This window comes from Bos javanicus, chromosome 1, assembly GCF_032452875.1.
Source record: "Bos javanicus breed banteng chromosome 1, ARS-OSU_banteng_1.0, whole genome shotgun sequence".
In the NCBI taxonomy this organism is placed as follows: Eukaryota; Metazoa; Chordata; class Mammalia; order Artiodactyla; family Bovidae; genus Bos; species Bos javanicus.
In genome coordinates, this window is record NC_083868.1 from 9,000,041 (window position 1) to 9,025,573 (window position 25,533).

Genomic DNA, 25,533 nt, shown 5'->3' on the forward strand with positions numbered 1-25,533 from the left:
GTTTTGATAGGGATTGAATTAAATCTATAGATATCTTTAGGGAGTATAGGCATTTTAACACAATTACTTCTTATTCATGAACATTTTCCATTGTTTGTATTTTCTTCAATTTCTTTCACCGAATCTTGTTTTCAGTGTACAGATTTTTCACCTCCTTGGTCAAATTTATTCTTAAATATGTGTTATTTTGTGTGCTAATATGAATCAGTTCAGTTCAGTACAGTTGCTCAGTTATGCCCAGCTCTTTGCTACCCCATGAACCACAGTACACCAGGCCTCCCTGTCCATCACCAACTGCTGGAGTTTACTCAAACTCATGACCATTGAGTCAGTGATGCCATCCAACTATCTCATCCTCTGCTGTCCCCTTTTCCTCCTGCCCTCAATTTTTCCCAGCATCAGGGTCTTTTCAAATGAGTTAGCTTTTTCGAATCAGGTGGCCAAAGTATTGGAGTTTCAGCTTCAACATTAGTCCTTCCAAAGAACACCCAGGACTGATCTCATTTAGGATGGACAGGTTGAATCTCCTTGCAGTCCAAGAGACTCTCAAGAGTCTTCTCCAACACCACAGTTCAAAAGCATCAATTCTTCAGTGCTCAGCTGTCTTTATAGTCCAACTCTCACATCCATACATGACTACTGGAGAAACCATAGCCTTGAATAGATGGACCTTTGTTGGCAAAGTAATGTCTCTGCTTTTCAATATGCTGTCTAGGTTGGTCATAATTTTCCTTCCAAGGAGTGAGCATCTTTTAATTTCATGGCTGCAATCAATATAAGCCCTTAAAACAGTTTCAGAGTCCCATATTTGAATAATCGATGGCCCCAAATATCATTCTAAAAGTTTTATCCATTTTTTGAGACTAGGGATAAGAAGAAATTTTGCTTTCAGACCAAATTGTCTTTCTAATTTCTAATTCTTTCTAGATCTGATAATAAACTCAGCATTTATTTTACTTGGTATCTTCTTTTTCATATCTTATCAAAGAAAAGCAAAGAAACTGATATTTTGAACATTCTCTCTGGAAATTGTCTTGGCAGGGTTTGCTGTATAATTCTGTTAGGTGTTTTGATGTCATAGTATACCAAAGTAGCTTTTTCCTCTGCTGTATCAATCTTCATTAATAAACATCTATCATTTTTCAGACCTCAACCAACAGCTAACCAGTCATGAGAGGCAAAGCTATCTAGCAAATAATGTCATCTATCTAGAGATATCAGAGAAGGCAATGGCACCCCACTCCAGTACTCTTGCCTAGAAAATCCCATGGATGGAGGGGCCTGGTGGGCTGCAGTCCATGGGGTAGCTAGGAGTTGGACACGACTGAGCTTTTGACTTCACTTTCACTTTTCACTTTCATGCATTGGAGAAGGAAATGGCAACCCACTCCAGTGTTCTTGCCTGGAGAATCCCAGGGACGGGGGAGCCTGGTGGGCTGCTGTCTATGGGGTCGCACAGAGTCGGATACAACTGAAGCAACTTAGCAGCATCTAGAGATACGAATGTGCCCACCTAAGAACAGCAGAGGAACTTCATAGTGAAGTCCAGTCAAAATTGCAGATACACAATTTTATGAGCTAAACAGTTTTTTTTTTAATTAATTAATTTTTTACTGAAGGATTGTTGCTTCACAGAATTTTGCTGTTTTCTGTCAAACTTCAACATGAATCAGCCATAGGTATAGATATTCCCCCTCCCTTTTAAACATTTTAAGTTTTATAGTGATTTTTTTACTCAGTGAAAATATTTTTCTAATTACACAATTTTCACTTCAACATTCTAGCTCTAATGCATTGTTTATTTATTTTGCTTATACTTTCTTTTCTATGGCATGACATAAGTCTCTGAAATTGTGTAGATTTGTTTTTGAAGGTTGGTTCTATCAGTTATTAGCTATGGGCAATAGGACATGTTAATTAACTTTTTGGATTTTCAATATTCTTAACTGTAAAATAGGGATACTCCTTCCCACATAGAGTTTATATTATGATTGATAAATGAAGATATATAAAATATCTGAAATATAGTAACCACTTAATAAATATTAGTCTCTCTTATCCTTTCATCCTTAAATAAGTGTTATAGTAGATGAAAAAGTAGCCACAGTTTTTTAAGGGTGTATGCACACCCTTTTACAATATGACTTTGCTCTTCCTCTCAGAAAATGATAGGGTATGATTCTTCACTTTCTTGAATTTAGTCAGATTTTTTGACTAATGGCGCTTCCCTGATAGCTCAGTTGATAAAGAATCTGCCTGCAATGCAGGAGACCCTTGTTCAATTCTGGGGTCGGGAAGATTTGCTGGAGAAGGGATAGGCTAATAATATATTGTAGAAGTGATGTTGTAGGGTTTCAATGACAAGCTTTAAGAAACCTAGCATTCTCACACTGTTAGAAACCAGTCATCCGTCCAAGTCGGCCTTGAAAGAAAACTGGAGTGGCCTTGTTGGTAGCTTGAGCCAACTTCCAGACATGTAAGTGAGGCCATCCTGAACCAACCAGCCCCCAACCAGCCTGCTCCCTGACCACAAATGCATGAGTGATCCCAGATGACACCACATGAAACAAATATGAGATGGCCCAGCTGAGCCCTACCCTAATTACGTACTTACAGAATCATCAGCACATACATTTTTTTTTTTGTTTTACCACTGACTTTAAGAGTATTTTTCCATACACCAAAAGCTAATTGAAATATATTTACAGTATTCATTGTTAATATATCTGGTATCATATTTTTTTAAATTAGACAAGTGTGACGACTTTATGTTTAAAAAGGGGGTGTCACACATTCAACTCTTTGAACTGTTAAAAAGATGCAAAATGATAATATTTGGAAAAGTACTTTATAGACTACAAACATATTCAACTATTTATCAATTTTCCAGTCACTTTTTAATGCACACTCATGCAATTGTTCTATGCTTATTTATATCATTGCTTGTTGGTAATTTATATTATTTATATCATTGCTGAACATTACAATATTCAGTAAGAAACTTGGTACCAAGAAAAAGCTTCAGCAGTAGTAGTAGACACAGACAAGTAACGAGTAAATAAAAATGTTATAGGACAAATTCTCAAGTACAGTACTGTGTCTGCAAGCAGGAGAGGTGTCTAAACCAGTGTTATAAGGATAGTAAAAAAATTCATCATGGTGGTAAAAATGATCAAAAACCTATAAAGCAGAATCCTTCTTATTTGGGAGGAAAAGATTACACAGTGGAGGGAGGTACATTATGCACACACTAAAATGGAACATATGGGATCTATAAGATATTAAGTAGTGTGAGTGGTCATAATTGTGCAGTATTCAATGGGGATAAGTTAATACTATCCTTATCCTTTCCAAATCAGCGTCAATAAACTGATAGCTATAAGATGATGCAGCTTGAAACAACAGTTTATTATGAAAGAAGCTGGATTGAAGATATGATTTAAAAACTTGATCAAATGTTTAAAATCTCCACTATATTACGCAGTGTCTATTGCAATCACAGGCAAAACTAAAGCAATTATGGGTTTCTCTCACAGATATAGACCTTTCCTCACTAAGATTAATGCAAGACAAGAGAGCGAAAACAAGTTTTGTGTCACATGAGAAGAGGAGAAGGAAAGGGGTTAGTAGAGGTATGCTCAATTTCTTCTCCCCAAGCTTACCCTTCAGTTAAGTCATTTTTGCCATGGAGAGAAGTGAATGACAATTATGGAGAAAAGTCAGAAATGTTATTCAAGATGAAAACTCTTCCATCTATAAACATGATAGAAATCAAGATACGTTTTTAATAATAAATACATGGATATCTCAATTGAGATTAGGCAAAATAATTAATTCACAATATTAAAGAAGGAAATGTTAACAATAAAATAAAATTTAGCTTAATGGAAATATTCACTTGAAGATAACTGTCACAAGTGTAAGTTTCAGTGAATAGCTGTGCCTGGAATTTTCAAGATCCCCTCTCATTTGTGCTGATCTGGCTAGCTTAGATTCAATTCACTTCAGTTGCTTAGTCGTGTCCGATTCTTTGCGATCTCATTGACTGCAGCATGCCAGGCCTCCCTGTCCATCACCAACTCCCGGACTTTAGTCAAACTCATGTCCATTGAGTCGGTGATGCCATCCAACCATCTTATCCTATGTGTCCCCTTCTCCTCCCATCTTCAATCTTTCCCAGCATCAGGGTCTTCTCAAATGAGCCAGTTCTTCAAATCAGGTGGCCAAAGTACTGGAGTTTCAGCTTCAGCATCAGTCCTTCCAATGAATATTCAGGACTGATTTCCTTTAGGATGGACTGGTTGGATCTCCTTGCAGTCCAAGGGACTCTCAAGAGTCTTCTTCAACACCACAGTTCAAAAGCATCAATTCTTCGGTATTCAGCTTTCTTCATAGTCCAACTCTCACATCCCTACATGACTATTGGAAAAACCATAGCCTTGACTAGATAGACCTTTGTTGGCAAAGTAATGTCTCTGATTTTTAATATGCTGTCTAGGTTGATCATAACTTTTCTTCCAAGGAGTTAAGTGTCTTTTAATTTCATGGCTACAGTCACCATCTGCTGTGATTTTGAAACCCAAGAAAATAAAGCTTAGGTAGTCATAATCATAGTGTTAGTCACTCAGTCAATGTCTGACTCTTTGTGAACCCATGGAATGTAGCCCACCAGGCTTCTCTGTCCATGAGATTCTCCAGGCAAGAATATTGGAGTGGATTTCCATTTCCTTATCCAGAAGATCTCCCCGACCCAGAGATTGGTCTTCTGCATTGCAGGCAGATTCTTTACTGTCTGAGCTACAGAGAAATCCCTAGCTTAGAAAAGGGTGATGCAATTCTCTGTAAGGATTAAGTAATTAGCTTACTCCAGAACCTGGGTAGCAATCAGCTCTACCCAATCACAAGCTCCAAGAAGTAGATCCAAGTGTTACTCCCTGAAGGGAAAATGGATGCTAAGTGGTTTGAGGAAAATGTGTCTTGTTCTTGTTGAATTCTTAAGTTAGGTCTGACTCTTTTGTGACTGCATAGACTATATATAACCCAGCAGGCTCCTCTGTCCATGGGATTTTCCAAGCAAGAGTACTGGAGTGGATTGCCATTTTCTCTCCAGGGGAACTTCCCGACCCACTTCTTCTCCATGGGCAGGTGGGTTTTTTTTTTATCACCAAGCCAACAGAGAATACCATGAATTCATGTCTACTAAAACATTTTTCATGAGAAGCCAACTAATAGAAAACATAATAAAAGTTGAATTGAAAATATAGTAAAGAGTGGAAAATATAATTAGTCTTTATAATAATCTATATCATAAAACTATGATATTTTATGCTTTGATATTAAGATGGATAGTTCTAGAATATATTCTTTCAAGAAAGCAAATTATTTTTACCTTAAATATATTTACATATAGATATATGTACCTATATAGAGAAATATAATCTCATATATGTTTAGAAACAATTTGGTGTTGAAGGTTTAAGAGCCTCAGACCTAAGTGCATTTATATAATTTAAATGAATGCTATGATTTTTAAAATTGACGCATATTTAGATATCAATGTGTATGTGTGTAGAGCATTTAAGTTATACTTTGAAAAATAGGCTGACTATAAGGGATTAGTATTGAAGTCAAAATGAATCCTAAAGAATTGACTTCATTGAAAATATTACTTTCTCAAAGTTTCCATTCTGCCTTGCTATAAAGGTATATCATTAAAGGTGTGTCACAGACTTAGTTTCACTGATGAGTGACTCACAATTATATACTTAAAAGAGGAGAGGCACACTCATTGAATGCTTTCTAACTCCACCTCTACATTTTACATGAAACAGTAATGTATAAAACCCCTTGTAACTAATAGTTCTTTGATACAGATGACTCATAACCAACACTGTTAACTAAAATACCACTTACAAGTTGAGCAGTGTGAATCAGGAGGTGAAAGTTTCATATGTGAAATTTCCTCTATAAATTAAGAATAGCGTATTCTTAGGTAGAGAACAGGTCATATTTCCCTAACGGATGTTATAAAATTTTAATATCAGAGAAATACTGTGTGATTCATGTCAGAAATATTTAGTTTCATTTCATTAAAAATACATGTGTTGTAAGGTCTTAAGGTGTTTCTAGAAATACATGTTATTTACACTAAATTAGATGTAACTTATCAACTGGATTTTTTTAATCTTCTCAATCATTTAAGTGCTCCAAACAGTCATTTTGATTAAGTAATTAAAAGTCTTAGTTAAAAGAAAAAATATATGGACTACATAGAAACCTAATTCTACAATGAAACACAAATGGTTTATTTAATTAACATTAATTAGCATATAGTTCCATTAGTACGTATTTTTTTAAAAAAACTATAGCTCCTCAAAGTGAAAAAAAAAAAAAAGAAATATATGTCTTGCAAGTAGTGAGAGCAAGAGAAAATCATCATTTTAAGACACCACTTTTGAACACTATGTCAAATTTTTACTACTTTACATCTCAGCTCTATTTCATAAATTTTATGTCTTAGGAAATAGCTATACTTTATATTCCAAGGTGAAAATAGGTGTGATAAGCTACAACATCCCTTCATTTTTGTTTTTCCTACTTCTATGGTTACTTCAGTATCTCCTATACTTAGTAGGACTTTTTCATATACACAAATGTATCCATTCACCTTTCTCTTCCTTATGTAATTTTGCTCTTCATCCAACTCATATCTTTGAATTTTTAATCTTTTTCTTCCTCATGACTTATTTCAAATAATTAACATGCTCAAAACTCTTTCTACTGAAAAATCAAAATCTAGTAAATAACCTTTTTATTAACCTAACCTCTTTTTTTTATTATTATAGTCTCTCCTGTGTCCCTTTCTTTCTTTGTAATCAAAGTTATTGAAGGCATCCAGAATCAGTCTTGAGGCTAGCTTGAGACCCAGTTAGTCTCAAGCAATAGTGGCTTAGATTAAAGGTCTCAACCTACAGCAACCGCCTATACCACATTGATCATCCCATCGCCTTGAGCAACTGTTACTTGTGCTATCCTTGGATAGTCTGGCTCTCAAAACAGAAAGAAAATGGAAAAACAGAGCAAAGCTGGCTCTGATCACAAACTTTTCAAATAACCCCATCTCAGGAAATATTCCTGAGGAGTTGTGAAAAGCCAGAGATGTTCCACTACTGGAGCAACTTTCATGAGGAGGGAATGAACAGGAAAGCTAAACATCCCCTCCCACTCAAAACAGTGCTCTAATTTGTTCTTATAAACCACTGGGCTTCTCTGCCAAAACTATGGTCACTTGAGTTTGTGGCTCTTAGGAAGAGGTTTTTATGTCCATATTGGAATGCCCAACCCCTCCAACTCCACCAGTATTTCCATCTCCATCTCCACCTCCATTTCCACATCCACCTCCATCTCCTGGTTGCCTTCACAGAATGCTTTATATTGTTTTGTAATTCCAGGTCTTTGAATACTTTATTCTGCTGTTTCAGCATCCTTCTTTTCCCTTTTTCACTTCAAGCACATCTCAAAGATATTGATGGCTTGGTTCTAGACCACAGCACTAAAATGAATATTGCAATAAAGTGAGTCACACAAAATTTTTGGTTTGCCAGTGCATGTGATAATTATGTACACATGATACTAGTTTACTAAGTATGCAATAGCTTAATGTCTTAAAAAAGTTATATTCTGGGGGGAGGAGCTAAGATGGCAGAGGAGTAGGACGGGGAGAACACTTTCTCCCCCACAAATTCATCAAAAGAACATTTAAACGCCGAGTAAATTCCACAAAACAACTTCTGAATGCCGGCAGAGGACATTGGGCACCCAGAAAAGCAACTCAAGTCTTCGAAAGGAGGTAGGAAAAAATATAAAAGACAAAAAAAAGAGACAAAAGAGGGAGGGACGGAGTTCCGTCCCGGGAAGGGAGTCTTAAAAGAGAGAAGTTTCCAAACACCAGGAAACCTTCTCACTGCCGAATCTGTGCCAAGCCTTGGAAGCACAGAGGGCAACATAACAGGAAGGAAAAATAAGTAAACAATTAAAACCTGCAGATTGCGAGCCCTACGGTAACTCCCCCAGCGGAGAAGCAGTGCAGACGCCTACATCTGCCATTAGCAAGCAGGGGTTGGGCAGGGAGGCACAGCACGGGCTGCATCGCTTAGAGTAAGGATCTGGCCTGAATGCCCCTAGCGCTATCTGAGCGAAATAATTTGGGCTAGCAAACCAGACTGTGGGATATCTACCACGCGAAAAGCCAGCCTTAACCTAAGACACCGCCAGGCCCGCGCACGAAACAAAGGACTGAACAGAGATAGCCGGCTGCAGACCATCCCCCTCAAGTAACAGGCAGCCAGAGCTGGAAGGGGGCAATCACAGCCCCAGAGAGACATTATCTATAAAACTGTAAGCAGGGTTTTTTGCTAACTAAGACTTCTTGGGGCTCTGGACGGTCAACATCTGCCTGAGAAAGTGCTCTGGTTGTACACCCAGATAACCGAGCAGCGGGGAGGCGATAAGTCAAAGCAATCGTGCTCGCCAAACACCTCATCACCTGAGCTGCTCGGACCTGGGAAGGGCACAAAACACAGGCCAACCGAGTCTGCGCCTCTGAGGACTACCCGAGTGCCTGAACCTGAGCGGCTTGGACCCGGGAGGTGCAAGCAGCCCAGGGCTGGCTACAGATGGTTCCCGGCGGAGCAACCTAGAGCCTGAGCAGTGTGGGCAGGGAGGCTACACGAGCCGTGAGCGGGGGCAGGCCCAGTGTGGCTGAGGCACTGCGAGCACACGCCAGTGTTATTTGTTTGCAGTGTCCCTCCCTCCCCACAGCGCGACTGAACAAGTGAGCCTAAAAAAAAAAAGTGTCCACCACCGTCCCCTTTGTGTCAGGGTGGAAACCAGACACCGAAGAGACCAGCAAACAGAAGAAGCTATAACAGAGGGAACTGCCTTGGAAGCTACAGGCAATAGATTAAAACCCTGTGGTTAGTACGGACTGCATAGGAAGGAGCCTATAGATCTTGAGAAATATAAGTCGGACCAGGGAACTAGCCGAAAATGAACTGACCCCACAATACTCACAACAAAACCAGAGAAAGTCCTAGATATATTTTTACTATTTTTACGACCATTCTTTTTTTCTATTTTTTTTTTAATTTTTAAAAAGTTTTAAAGTCCTCTCTTATTCCTTTAATTTTCACTTTTATAACCTACTATTACTTTGCAAAAAAAAAAAAAAGACCCTATTTTTTGAAGCAAACTTCATATATATTTTTTTAATAATTTTTGTGACCTTTTTTTTTTTTCTTATTTTCTTTAACATTGTATTTTTGAAATTCCAATCTCTAGATTTTTAATTTTAGCTTTTTGGTATTTGTTATCAATTTTGTACCTATTTTTTTAATATAATTTTTGTGACTTTTTTTTTCCCTCTCTTTCTTTCTCTTCTTCTTTTATATAACATTGTATATCTGAAATTCCAAACTCTAGTCTAGATTTTTAATTTATGCTTTTTGGTATTTGTTATCAATTTTGTACCTATATTTTCTTTATAATTTTTGTGACTTTGTTTTTTTTTTTCTCTCTATTTCTTTTTCTTATTCTTTTTTTTTAACATTATATTTTTGAAATTCCAAACTCTACTCTAGATTTTTAACTTTTGCTTTTTGGTATTTGTTATCAATTTTGTACCTGTATTTTCTTTATAATTTTTGCGAATTTGTTTTTGTTTGTTTTTTTTCTCTCTCTTTCTTTTCCTTCTTCTTTTCTTTAACATTGTATTTTTGAAATTCCAAACTCTACTCTAGATTTTTAATTTTCGCTTTTATGTATTTGTTACCAATTTTGTACCATTAAGAACCCAGTCTTCAGTACCCATTTTTCACTAGGGAGTGAGATGACTGGCTTGACTGCTCTCTCTCCCTTTGAACTCTCCTTTTTCTCCACCGGGTTGCCTGTGTCTCCTCCCTAACCCCTCTCTACTCTACCCAACTCTGAATTTCTGTGTGTTCCAGATGGTGGAGAACACTTAGGGAACTGATTACCGGCTGGATCTGTCTCCCTCCTTTTCATTTCCCCCTTTTATCCTCCTGGCCACCTCTGTCTCCTTCCTCCTTCTTCTCTTCTCTGTATAACTCCATGAACATCTCTGTGTGGTCCAGTTGTGGAGTGCACGTAAGGAAGTGATTACTGGCTAGCCCACTCGCTCCTCTATTGATTCCACCTCATCTCATTCAGGTCACCTCTAATTCCCTCCTCCCTCTTCTCTTCTCTATGTAACACTGTGAACCTCTCTGGGTGACCCTCACAGTGGAGAAACTTTTCATCTTTAACGTAGATGTTTTATCAATAGTGCTGTACAGAAGGAGAAGTTTTGAAACTACTGTAAAAATAAGACCGATAACTAGAAGCAGGAGGCTTAATTCCAAACCCTGACTCCAGGGAACTCCTGACTCCAGAGATCATTAATTGACAGGAGCTCATCAAACACCTCCAAACCTACACTGAAACCAAGCACCACACAAGGGCCAACAAGTTCCAGGGCAAGACATACCAAGCAAATTCTCCAGCAATGCAGGAACACAACCCTGAGCTCCAAGATACAGGCTGCCCAAAGTCACCCCAAAACCATGGACATCTCATAACTCATTACTGGACACTTCATTGCACTCCAGAGAGAACAAATCCAGCTCCACCCACCTGAACACTGACACAAGCTTCCCTAACCAAGAAACCTTGACAAGCCACCTGTACAAAACCACAAACAGCGAGGAAATGCCACAATAAAGAGAACTTCACAAACTGCCAGAATACAGAAAGGACACCCCAAACTCAGCAATTTACACTAGATGAAGAGACAGAGGAATACCCAGCAGATAAAGGAACAGGATAAATGCCCACCAATCCAAACAGAAGAGGAAGAGATAGGGAATCTACCTGATAAAGAATTCTGAATAATGATAGTGAAATTGACCCAAAATCTTGAAATCAAAATGGAATCACAGATAAATAGCCTGGAGACAAGGATTGAGAAGATGCAAGAAAGGTTTAACAAGGACCTAGAAGAAATAAAAAAGAGTCAATATATAATGAATAATGCAATAAATGAAATAAAAAACACTCTGGAGGCAACAAATAGTAGAATAACAGAGGCAGAAGATAGGATTAGTGAATTAGAAGATAGAATGGCAGAAATAAATGTATCAGAGAGGCAAAAAGAAAAACAAATTAAAAGAAATGAGAACAATCTCAGAGACCTCCAGGACAATATTAAATGCTACAACATTCGAATCATAGGGGTCCCAGAAGAAGAAGACAAAAAGAAAGACCATGAGAAAATACTTGAGGAGATAATAGTGGAAAACTTCCCTAAAATGGGGAAGGAAATAATCACTCAAGTCCAAGAAACCCAGAGAGTCCCGAACAGGATAAACCCAAGGCAAAACACCCCAAGACACATATTAATCAAATTAACAAAGATCAAACACAAAGAACAGATATTAAAAGCAGCAAAGGAAAAACAACAAATAACACACAAGGGAATTCCCATAAGGATAACAGCGGATCTTTCAATAGAAACTCTTCAAGCCAGGAGGAAATGGCAAGACATACTTAAAGTGATGAAAGAAAATAACCTACAGCCCAGATTATTGTACCCAGCAAGGATCTCATTCAAATATGAAGGAGAAATCAAAAGCTTTACACACAAGCAAAAGCTGAGAGAATTCAGCACCACCAAACCAGCTCTCCAACAAATACTAAATGATATTCTCTAGACAGGAAACACAAAAAGGGTGTATAAATTCGAACCCAAAACAATAAAGTAAATGGCAACGGGATCATACTTATCAGTAATTACCTTAAACGTAAATGGGTTGAATGCCCCAACCAAAAGACAAAGACTGGCTGAATGGATACAAAAACAAGACCCCTACTTATGCTGTCTATAAGAGACCCACGTCAAAACAGGGAACACATACAGACTGAAAGTGAAGGGCTGGAAAAAGATTTTCCATGCAAATAGGGACCAAAAGAAAGCAGGAGTAGCAATACTCATATCAGACAAAATAGACTTTAAAACAAAGGCTGTGAAAAGAGACAAAGATGGTCACTACATAATGATCAAAGGATCAATCCAAGAAGAAGATATAACAATTATAAATATATATGCACCCAATATGGGAGCACCACAATATGTAAGACAAATGCTAACAAGTATGAAAGGAGAAATTAACAATAACACAATAATAGTGGGAGACTTTAATACCCCACTCACACCTATGGATAGATCAACTAAACAGAAAATTAACAAGGAAACACAAACTTTAAATGATACAATAGATCAGTTAGACCTAATTGATATCTATAGGACATTTCATCCCAAAACAATGAATTTCACCTTTTTCTCAAGCGCACATGGAACCTTCTCCAGGATAGATCACATCCTGGGCCATAAATCTAGCCTTGGTAAATTAAAAAAAAATTGAAATCATTCCAAGCATCTTTTATGACCACAATGCAGTAAGATTAGATCTCAACTACAGGAGAAAAACTATTCAAAATTCCTACATATGGAGGCTGAACAACACGCTGCTGAATAACCAACAAATCACAGAAGAAATCAAAAAAGAAATCAAAATTTGCATCAAAACAAATGAAAATGAAAACACAACAATCCAAAACCTGTGGGACACTGTAAAAGCAGTCCTAAGGGGAAAGTTCATAGCAATACAGGCATACCTCACGCAACAAACAAAAAAAGTCAAATAAATAACCTAACTCTACACCTAAAGCAACTAGAAAAGGAAGAAATGAAGAACCCCAGGGTTAGTAGAAAGAAAGAAATCTTAAAAATTAGGGCAGAAATAAATGCAAGAGAAACAAAAGAGACCATAGCAAAAATCAAGAAAGCCAAAAGCTGGTTCTTTGAAAGGATAAATAAAATTGAGAAACCATTAGCCAGACTCATCAAGAAACAAAGGGAGAAAAATCAAATCAATAAAATTAGAAATGAAAATGGAGAGATGACAACAGACAACACAGAAATACAAAGGATCATAAGAGACTACTATCAGCAATTATATGCCAATAAAATGGACAACGTGGAAGAAATGGACAAATTCTTAGAAAAGTACAACTTTCCAAAACTCGACCAGGAAGAAATAGAAAATCTTAACAGACCTATCACAAGCACGGAAATTGAAACTGTAATCAAAAATCTTCTAGCAAACAAAAGCCCAGGTCCAGACGGCTTCACAGCTGAATTCTACCAAAAATTTAGAGAAGAGATAACACCTATCCTGCTCAAACTCTTCCAGAAAATTGCAGAGGAAGGTAAACTTCCAAACTCATTCTATGAGGCCACCATCACCCTAATACCAAAACCTGACAAAGATCTCACAAAAAAAGAAAACTACAGGCCAATATCACTGATGAACATAGATGCAAAAATCCTTAACAAAATTCTAGCAATCAGAATCCAACAACACATTAAAAAGATCATACACCATGACCAAGTGGGCTTTATCCCAGGGATGCAAGGATTCTTCAATATCCACAAATCAATCAATGTAATACACCACATTAACAAATTGAAAAATAAAAACCATATGATTATCTCAATAGATGCAGAGAAAGCCTTTGACAAAATTCAACATCCATTTATGATAAAAACTCTCCAGAAAGCAGGAATAGAAGGAACATACCTCAACATAATAAAAGCTATATATGACAAACCCACAGCAAACATTATCCTCAATGGTGAAAAATTGAAAGCATTTCCTCTAAAGTCAGGAACAAGACAAGGGTGCCCACTTTCACCATTACTATTCAACATAGTTTTGGAAGTTTTGGCCACAGCAATCAGAGCAGAACAAGAAATAAAAGGAATCCAAATTGGAAAAGAAGAAGTAAAACTTTTACTGTTTGTGGATGACATGATCTTCTACATGGAAAACCCTAAAGACTCCACCAGAAAATACTAGAACTAATCCATGATTATAGTAAAGTTGCAGGATATATAATCAACACACAGAAATCCCTTGCATTCCTATACACTAATAATGAGAAAACAGAAAGAGAAATTAAGGAAACAATTCCATTCACCATTGCAATGGAAAGAACAAAATACTTAGGAATATATCTACCTAAAGAAACTAAAGACCTATACATAGAAAACTATAAAACACTGGTGAAAGAAATCAAAGAGGACACTAATAGATGGAGAAATATACCATGTTCATGGATTGGAAGAATAAATATAGTGAAAATGAGTATACTACCCAAAGCAATTTATAGATTCAGCACAATCCCTATCAAGCTACCAACGATATTTTTCACAGAGCTAGAACAAATAATTTCACAATTTGTATGGAAATACAAAAAACCTCGAATAGCCAAAGCTATCTTGAGAAAGAAGAATGGAACTGGAGGAATGAACCTACCTGACCTCAGGCTCTACTACAAAGCCACAGTCATCAAGACAGTATGGTACTGGCACAAAGACAGAACTAGAGATCAATGGAACAAAATAGAAAGCCCAGAGATAAATCCATGCACATATGGACACCTTATCTTTGACAAAGGAGGCAAGAATATACAATGGATTAAAGACAATCTCTTTAACAAGTGGTGCTGGGAAAACTGGTCAACCACTTGTAAAAGAATGAAACTAGAGCACTTTCTAACACCATACACAAAAGTAAACTCAAAATGGATTAAAGATCTAAACGTAAGACCAGAAACTATAAAACTCCTAGAGGAGAACATAGGCAAAACACTCTCTGACATACATCACAGCAGGATCCTCTATGACCCACCTCCCAGAATATTGGAAATAAAAGCAAAAATAAACAAATTGGAGCTAATTAAACTTAAAAGCTTCTGCACAACAAAGGAAACTATAAGTAAGGTGAAAAGACAGCCTTCAGAATGGGAGAAAATAATAGCAAATGAAGCAACTGACAAACAACTAATCTCAAAAATATACAAGCAACTCCTACAGCTCAATTCCAGAAAAATAAATGACCCAATCAAAAAATGGGCCAAAGAACTAAATAGACATTTCTCCAAAGAAGACATACAGATGGCTAACAAACACATGAAAAGATGCTCAACATCACTCATTATCAGAGAAATGCAAATCAAAACCACTATGAGGTACCTTTCACGCCAGTCAGAATGGCTGCGATCCAAAAGTCTACAAGCAATAAATGCTGGAGAGGGTGTGGAGAAAAGGGAACCCTCTTACACTGTTGGTGGGAATGCAAACTAGTACAGCCACTATGGAGAACAGTGTGGAGATTCATTAAAAACCTGGAAATAAAACTGCCTTAGGATCCAGCAATCCCACTGCTGCGCATACACACTGAGGAAATCAGAAGGGAAAGAGACACGTGTACCCCAATGTTCATTGCAGCACTGTTTATAATAGCTAGGACATTGAAGCAACCTAGATGCCCATCAGCAGATGAATGGATAAGAAAGGTGTGGTACATATACACAATGGAGTATTCCTCAGCCATTAAAAAGAAAACATTTGAATCAGTTCTAATGAGGTGGATGAAACTGGAGCCTGTTATACAGAGTGAAGTAAGCCAGAAAGAAAAACACCAATACAGTATACTAACGCATATATATGGAATTTAGAAAGGTGGTAACAATAACCCTGTATACGAGACAGCAAAAGAGACACTGATGTATAGAACAGTCTTTTGGACTCTGTGGGAGAGGGAGAGGGTGGGATGATTTGGGAGAATGGCATTGAAATACGTATAATATCATATATGGAACGAGTCGCCAGTCCAGGTTTGATGCAGGATACTGGTTGCTTGGGGCTGGTGCACTGGGACAACCCAGAGGGATGGTATGGGGAGGGAGGAGGGAGGAGGGTTCAGGATGGGGAACACATGTATACCTGTGGTGGATTCATTTTGATGTTTGGCAAAACCAATACAATAGTGTAAAGTTTAAAAATAAAATAAAATTCTAAAAAAGTTATATTCCTTATTAAAACTTTTACAAAAATTGGTAACCATCATCATATTATTCAGCAAGTCATAACTATTTATGAGTGGAGGATCTTGTCTCAGTGTTGATGGCTGCTGACCGATCAGGGTCATGGCTGCTGAAGATTGGGGTGGCTGTGATGACTTCTTAAAATAAGACAATAATAAAATGTGCTACATCAATTGACACTTTTAACACGAGTGATTTATCTGTGACATGTAATGTTGTATGATAGCACTTTACCCACAGTAGAACTTATTTTAAAATTGTAGTCAATCCTCTCAAACTCTGCTGGCTACTTTACTGGCTAAATTTACTTAATGTTGTGTGTGTGTGCACTAAGTCGCTTCAGTTTTGTCTGACTTTTTATGATTCTATGGACTATAGCCCACCAACCTCCTCTATTCATGGGTTTCTCCAGGCAAGAATACTGGAGTGGGTTGTCATGCCCTCCTCAGTGTTGTAATAGGGAAGAACAAATCCGACTGCATGTTAGATCTGTTCCATTTACTTTAACCTTTATGTTTTGTTGCCTGTGCTTACTCATGCTCTACCTTTTTAAAAAGAATGTTGCCTATAGCTTGAAATACATAGGAATGTTGTGACCTTACAGTAACCTAACCTAAACAGAAAACAGCATTTGTCTTGTTGGAGGTTACAGGAACATCTTGACTTGATAGACGTGGACAGCAGCAAGAACAAAACATCTGACACCAAGAAGTTTGCAAGAACTAATCACAGTCCACTGTCACTTTGCTTTTTGAAGGGCTTTGCTGAAAGCTTTCAAACAGTTCAGGATTTTTAAGTCATGAGCCACTTGTCTCCTGGCATGGCCCTGCAATAAGAGTTTGGCATGGCCCCAAACTCTGATGTTTCAGTATTGTTTGGCCTCAATGAGCATCAGGCACAACAACTTGCATTCAATAGCAATATCCTAAATCTTTTGTTGTTACTTCAACAGTTTTCACAGCATTTTAACCACCATTTTATGGTCATCAATAAGAAGTAGCTCCTAATCTCTTAAAGATTTATCATGAAATTGTAGTAATTCAGCCACATCTTCATGTTTCACTTCCAATTCTATGTTGCTATTTTCACTGCATTGGTGTTTTTGATTTCACTGAAGTCTTAGGCTTCACATGTCCATCCGTAGGGTTGTAATTACAAACTCCCATTAATGTTGATATTTTGACCTTTTCCCATGAATCACAAATGTTCTCAATGGCATCTAGAAAGGGGAATTTTTTTCCAGAAGGTTTTCAAATTACTTTACACACATCCAACAGAGAATCACTATCTATAGCAGTTTTAGTTTTACTAAGTGTACTTATTACACAATAAGGGGCTTCCCTGATAGCTTCCAACACTTTGGCCACTTAATGGGAAGAACTGACTCATTGGAAAAGACCCTGGAAAAGATTGAAGGAAGGAGGAGAAGGGGACACAAGAGATGATATGGCTGGATGGCATCACCAACTCAATGGATATGAGTTTGAGCAAGCTCTGGGAGTGGTGATGGACAAGGAAGCCTGGAGTGCTGCAGTCCATGGAGTCACAAAGAGTTGGACATGACTGACCGACTGAACTGAACTGAATTGGTAGCTTAGCTGGTAAAGAATCCGGCTGCAATGCAGGAGACCCCAGTTCAATTCTTGGGTTGGGATCCACTGGAGAAGGGATGGACTACTCACTCTAGTATTCTTGGGCTTCCCTGGTGACTCAGCTGGTAAAGAATCCACCTGAAATGTGGGACTCGAAAGTCATAATCTTTGAACCAGAATAGGCTGCAGGATGGATGTTGTGTTAACTGTCATGAAAAGAACACTAATCTCATTGTAAATCTTCATTAGATTTCTTGGGAAATAAAGCACATTGTCAATGAGCAATAATATTTTGAAAGTAATTTTTCTTTCTTTCTTTCTTTTCTGAACACTAAGTGTCAACAAAGGGCTTAAAATATTTAGTAAACCATGTTGTAAAAAGATATGCTATCATTCTGTCTTTGTTATTTCATTTATAGAACACAGAGTAGATTTAGTATAATTCTCTTCTTCTGTTTCAACTACATTGAAAATCTGTTGTTTAGTATAGGTGCCTTCATTAATGGTCTTACTGAGATCTTCTGGGTAATTTGCTGTAACTTTTATGTCAGCACTTGTTGCTTCACCTTGTATTTTGACGTTATGGAGATGGCTTCTTTTCTTAAACTTCTAGGGCTAAACTTTTTAACTTCAAACTTTCTTTTTGCAGTTTCCTCACCTCTCAACCTACATAGAATTGAAGAGAGTTAAGACTTCGCTCTGAATTAAGCTGTGATTTAAGGTAATGTTGTGGCGGGTTTGATCTTGTATCCAGACCACTAAAACATTCTCTAAATCAACAGTAAGACTGCTTTCTTATCTTCCATGTGTTCACTGGAGTAGCATTTTATTTTCCTTCTAGAACTTTTATTTTGCATTCACAACCTGGATAATCTTCAGCACAAGAGGCCTAGCTCTTGGCCTATCTCAGCTTTCAACATGCCTTTCTCACTAAGTTTAATCACTTCTAGCTTTTGATTTAAAGTGAGAGACAACTGCCACTTTCATTTGAACACTCAAGGGATGTTTTAGGGCTATTAATTGGGCTAATTTCAGTATTGTTGTGTTTCAAGGAATAGGGAGGACTGAGGAGAGGGAGAGAGACAGAGAATGATTGGTGGGTTGAGCAGCTAAAACATACACAACATTCATCCATAAACTCACCTGTCTCACCTGAGTGGGATTCATCGCTTTCCGCAAACAATGACAACAAACATCAAAGATCACTGATTATCATAACAAATATAATAATAATTTTAAAGACTTGAAACATTGTGAGAATTGCCAAATGTGATACAGAGGCATAAAACAAGCAAAGGCTGTTAAAAACAAGTTGTATAGACAGACTTAGTAAATGCAGGGTTGGTACAAACTTTTAATTTGGAAAAAAAAAATGCGATACCTGTAAAGTTCAGCAAAGCAGAGCACAATAACACAGGAAAACTAGGTATGCCTGTATTTAATCTTTAGTTCGCGTCTGTGCAGGAAAGCTTTTCTTTAACCCAATCTTCCAACACATCACACTTATTTTAACTCTTCTCTGTCTCTCCTATGTCATGAGCTGTCTGTAGTAGAGAACTGAGGATTATATTTGTTGATTAGGTGGGTTTTATATTCAGTACAATCCCTGGGTTGGGAAGATCCTCTGGAGAAGGGAGTGACAGTCCACTCCAGCATTCTTGCCTGATGAATCGCATGGACAGAGGGAGTCTGGCAGACTACAGTCCATAGGATTGAAAAGAGTCTGACAAGACTGAAGTGACTAACACTATATGACGTTACTACAATTTAAATGTATATTGTGACTTTCAAAATGTTCAGTGCAATTAGATCCAGGTAAAAGTCATTTTACTAAGATAATAAGTGCTAATGCATGTTTTATTTTTACCTTTCCGGTTATCACAAAAGTTTGCATATTTACATTTACTTATTAGATGTAAAATGAAGCTGTATAAGTTTGGCATTAATTTTTAGAGAAAAAAATCAAGAACTCTGATTTAAAAGACATTTATAAATGCCAATTGTTTAATCTTGATGTTCATTTAAAAATATGATCAATATATAAATTCTGGCTAAACCCTTATTTAAATAATATTTATATTCTACATCTAAATCTTATTTTATTAAATGCATTTTATATTAATTATGTTCTCTTTTCTTCAAGTTAATGTTATTTTAGTCAAAAATCACATTCTTTTTGACAATAAGTAGTTTCTCATTGATGCTTTCAATGTGGAAATCATGAGACATAAAATTTTAAATGCTTAGTCTATGTTAATGATTCAACAGAATATTCATCAATGCAAAACTGCTTTAAAAGTCATTCCTGGAGAATTATCTCATTTTCAAAATATGGGCCCATGACTGAAGACAATCCATGATTCTCAAAGGGTGGTGGAAAGAAAATGTGATAGTAGTGGCTTGGAAAGAAAAAATTCTCCAAGGAAAAAAGAAATAGTCACAGTACTAAAGAATTGTTTTGTTGGTTGATTCTCTTGTGTCCATTGTCATTTGTATAAGAACTTTATGTGTTTCTATTCAATCTTCAGAAAACACACATATGCATTTTTAATTTTTTAAAAATAAACCATATGGAGACACTAGTTCCTTTTTTGTATGTGCAGCCTAATTGCAAAAAGAAAGAAAAAAAATGAGATTCAGAATAATTACAGTTTTATGCAGTGGTGAGAAAATTTTGTCCAAGCAAGGTAAATTTATGTTGCGAAGGTTAGTATCTGCCACTAAAGCCAGGTAAAAACTCTAAAGTCAATCTATTTGATCAGCCAACTCCCACAAAGTGTATCAGCAGTTCACTTGGTTTGGAATGGGCCTGAACAACCCCTTTGATTTTGTGGGAATGGCTATTTGCAAAGAAGCTTTTCTACACAAAAATAAATAGAACACAAAATTCTTAAAGTTACTCATTTCAAAATGACACACTATCAAAAAATGTTTCTTAGGCAGTATCGAAGAATGTATAATGATAGTTACAAACATCATAGACTTGTGTTTAAAAAAAAAAAAAAAAGATCTGTATGTTTTAACTAGCTGCCTACCTCATCTTCTTTATGACTGGGATGGGCAGTAAAATTAATTGGGAAAAAAAGAAACACTTTTAAAGTCATACAATGAAAGTGTCAGATGGTAAAGCATATTGCTCAAGCTAGAATAGGTAAGTAAAGGCTAAACTGACACATTTTGCCAACTAGACAAAAAACCACAACAGCTGTGAGTGAAACGTTATTCACACATCTGAGGCTCTGTCATTCATTCTTCAACAATGTGAAGTTTTCCACTTGTGTAAGCTTGTTTTGTTGGTGTTTTTATCCAGGAGACAATTTGATTCACTGATGAAATATTCTAGCTATGCAATGCCTTCCTCATAGGCGGACTGTTAGAAAAGTTAGAATATCCAACTAAAAGAAACTGAGGTCCATTGGTAGGTTGATGATGAACTTTAGGGGAAATATGAATAATTGTCCACAGCTGGGAAAAATTAAACTGCATGAGGTGTTATCCTACAGAGCAAATCAGTAATAGAGTGCAAAATTTCCAATAGATGTGTTCTATAATTACAGTTTTTCTTACACTGGAGATTGCAGGACTATATAAAATAAGCTATAAAAAGTCATAAAAAGAAGGAAAATCATTTAAAGAAAATAGAGTAGGCCATTGCTTAAAATATACTGGTTTTAGGCTTACATACTGGTTTTAAACTTCAATTCTTCTATTAATACCTATGATCTTTAAAATATAAAATTTTATTTACCAATAGATCTATTATTAGTAGCACTGTCCTTAAATCCTCAAGTTATGATAAACCTTTTTTTGACTCATCACATAGGAGAAAAAATTTAAAACTATGCACTACTCAGTGATATCAAGTAGTCAAAAGGAGTCATCAAAAAACCTTATGATTCCTCTAGAATCTTAATATATTTACTTCAGCCAATTGATTAGCAATACACTGACTTCTAGTAGATTGTTAGAAAGATTATTTAAAACCTTAGTTTCAAAATTGATACCTGTGACCATGGATGGATATATTGCCTCCCCTCTGTTACATGCTTTGATATATTCAGCAGCAAGAAATGCTCTACTCTTAATGTGTGTTCCACAAACCCATATGGGAAGACTAGTAGCTTCTAGTCAGTCGTTTAAAGCTGTGGAGTGAGATATGACTTGGCATCAAGCTTCTTGCCATTTGTGTTCATTCCTTATCTCCATTCCTGCACCTTACTTCCCTTAACCAATCAACTCTGTTGCTTTGGGCTTTCCCATTATATTCTATGGCTTCCCCAGTGACTCAGATGGTAAAGAATCTTCCTGCAGTGAGGGAGACCAGGTTCAATCCCTGGGTTGAGAAGGTCTCCTGAAGGAGGAAATGGCAACCCACTCCAGTATTCTAGACTGGAGAATTTCATAGACAGAGGAACCTAGCAGGCTACAGTCCATGGGGTCGCAAAGAATCAGACACTACTGAGCGACTAACACACACTTTTCATTCCTTATCAGTGTCTTAAGACTGCCATAAAGACATACCATTATATGAGTGGCTTAAAAGAACAGGAATTTATTTTCTCATGGTTCTGGAGGCCAAAAGCCTGAAATCAAGATATTGGCAAGGTCATATTCATTCCAAAAGCTGTAAGGGTGAATCCTTCCTTGATTCTTCCAGCTTCTTGTGGGTCCTGACATTCCTTGGCTTGTGGTAACATAACTTTAATCTCTGCCTCTATCTCTGCACAGTCTTAATTCTGAATGTTTCTGTGTCTTGTCTTCATTTCATAAGGTCGCCTGTCTTTGGATTTGGTGCTTAAGCTCAGTCTAGATTAATTTCATATCAAGATCCTTAGCTAATTCAATTTGAAAAGATTTTGTTTTCCTAATAAGACCATATGGGTATCTGGTAGACTTGAATTTGGGAGGGTGAATATTGAATTCTTCAGCATGTTATTAATCCCTTTCTTCTCAGTTATTTAGAATTAATTCAGCAGAATTCTCAGACACCAGTGAGTAGCTCTTTGTGAAAAAATCAACAATCCATCTTTGGCAAAGGACTGTACAGAAGTACCAATTTCACTTTTCTACTTATCAGGAGAAATGAACACTTTTATTTCTGCCACCCACACCACTGTTGGGATATTAAGCTATGCCTGTGGCTAGTATTTGGATTTCACATCCTGAGAATTCTTATTACATGATGGAATGTGCCAGTTGGCAGGCCTGCAGAACTGTAGCTCCTAGTGCAACAGCTGCATCTTGATGTGTTCCCCTAATTGGAAGAAGGGCTCAAGAGCAATTCTTAACTGCTTCCAAGGAAGGAACATAGTTGGACATGAACATCTGCTGCTGCTGACATCAGAGAAATGAGCATGTGACTTGGAAGGGCCTTTGTGCCTGTGCAGTGGTAGAAGGGTTATGAGTTAAAGCACCCTTAACAAATAAAGCCTGAAGCAGTTTATGTTGAAACACTTTAGGAAGGGGTGCAATTTTATGTCACAAAAGTAGAGGGGGGAAAAAATCACATTTGAGGTGCTATGTTACTGAGCTGGCCACATGATACACAGCTATTTGCTGAGTGCTGTTCGGTTGGTGGAAAAGCTATTGGAAATATTTCCCCAAAGATGACTCTTTGAGGGTTAGGGAGGATGTGAGTAAATGTGAAGAAATAGTATGTTGGAGCCTCCATTTCTTCTGACTCTCAGCAATCATATTTTATCCCCAAAGCCTGAAACCCCCAAGACTGTTGCACTGTGCCACCTAGTCCCCCCGACAGTAACTGGGGAGGCCGCACAGAGCTCAGGAAGCTTTGCACAGAGTATTGGCGTTCCTACAGCTTTCACCACAATAGGTAAGAAGGATGCAGTGCTTCTGTCTAGCCCATTTCACAAGGAGGTTGAGATAGCCAGTGACGCTATGAGATGAGACATGGACACTCACGAGACTATGTGGAACAAGTAGAAGAGATCTGGCACAAGTTGGGTTGACCAAATACCTTAGGAAATACCACATGGACAGGTGTACCACACAGGGAGGGGACATGTGTATACCTATGACTGATTCATGTTGATCTGTAACTGAAGCCAGCACAATATTTTAGAGTAATTATCCTCCAAATAAAAATACATAAACTAAAAGAAAAATAATAAACAAAACCAACTCACCTCTGATAGCCCATATGCCACTATTCCCTGATTTTCAGAGGCACTTATCTTGAAATCATTTAACAACTTTTAAATTCATTTTTATTTTGAGTAATTTACATAAATTACTTCTTGATCTTTGAATTTTATACACCTTTGACTTCGTAGTTTGCAGAAGAGACTCCCACCTCACATATTCCTTTTCTAGCTTCCATTCATTCAAGATAATCAAAACATAATTTTTATTAGATTAAGGTTCATTTTTCAGATGTATACCATGTATACCATGATTTCCTTTTCTACATATTTTACAGTCTCTATTGTTAATATACATCTTACTTTATATGCTTTGTTTCCTTTTAAGGTTAATTATTAATCAATTTCTATTTTCCCCACCCATCACTTAAATCTCCTCTAAATTAATTCAAAAAATTTTTAGGTACTCAAATTTATTTTCTAGAAAAAGTTTTTTTATGAGAGCCTGTTGATAAGTTTCAATAAAGACCAATTATTTCATATTTGTCCTGTAAATTCCTCTTGCCTCTGTCTTACTGGATGTCACATCTGGATCCTGTATTTTCTGATTCCTTGTTTATTCCTTTATACTTTACTAATATTTCAAGAGAAACGCAAGTGCTAAACTGTGGAGGGCCTCCTCTGTGTCTTAATTCTACTTTGAGACTGATGCCAAACTAATCACTGGAGTGGGTTGACATTTCCTTCTCCAGAGGATCTTCCCCACCCAGGGATCGAACCTGGGTCTCCTGCATTGCAGGTGGATGACTGACTCTAACTGAGCCATCAGGGAAGTTGATCAAACTACTACATTTAGCTTTTCTACAGGCCCATCACTGTATGGGACGGATTTAAAAACAAGCTTCCAAGAAAGTATTCACAACCTTCTTGACTCAAGTATCTCTGCCAGTCATATCTGACTCCTTGTCTCCAGGCTTTAAATTTAACTGATAACAGAGAAGTCTCAATAAATGTTTATACTATTAAAGATGCCTACATGAGTTTCATTCTAATAGTTCAGATAAACAAGCCTACCTACAGAGAGAAAAACAAAGAACTATTCAAAAAATTTAAATTATTCATTAGTTTAGCAGAGCATTAGATAATTAGATAGCATCAATGATCCAGTGGACATGAATTTGAGCAAACTCTAGGGGATAATGAAGGACAAGGAAGTCTGGCATGCTGCAGTCCATGGGGTTGCAAAGAGTAGGATGTGACTTAGCAACTTAACAACAGCAATGAATCAACTATATTCAGCACTGGAGAGATTGGAAGCAATAAAGACACAACCCCTGATCTCAGAGAGCTTATGGCCCAGCAGGGGATAGTGGCTCCACTGGTGGGAGGAGGCAAATATTCAACAAATCAGGTTTTCAATATATGTGATAAGAATTAGAAGGAGAAACACAGGAAGTTGTTAGATTGAGGACAGTGAAGTGATCAGAAAAAGAATTCATTGAGGAAATGATATTTAAATTGGGAACCTATGGGTGAGAAGGAGCAGAGAGGATGTGGTAGGGAGAAGAGAATCCAGGCAGAAAACAACACAAGATGTTTAGATTTGAAAGTGAGAATGAGTTTGGTAATTAAAAGAATTATATATGTTTTAAAAGTGAAACAAAAGTAATGTGGCTAGAATAAACACAGAGGGGGCTGATGAAAGATGTGGCTGGAGAACATCCAAGTCTGGAACATACGGAGCCCTGATTATTGTTGTTTTGCAGTTGCTAAGTTGTGTCTGACTCTTGCGACCCCATGGACTGCAGCACACCAGGCTTCCCTGTCCTTCACTG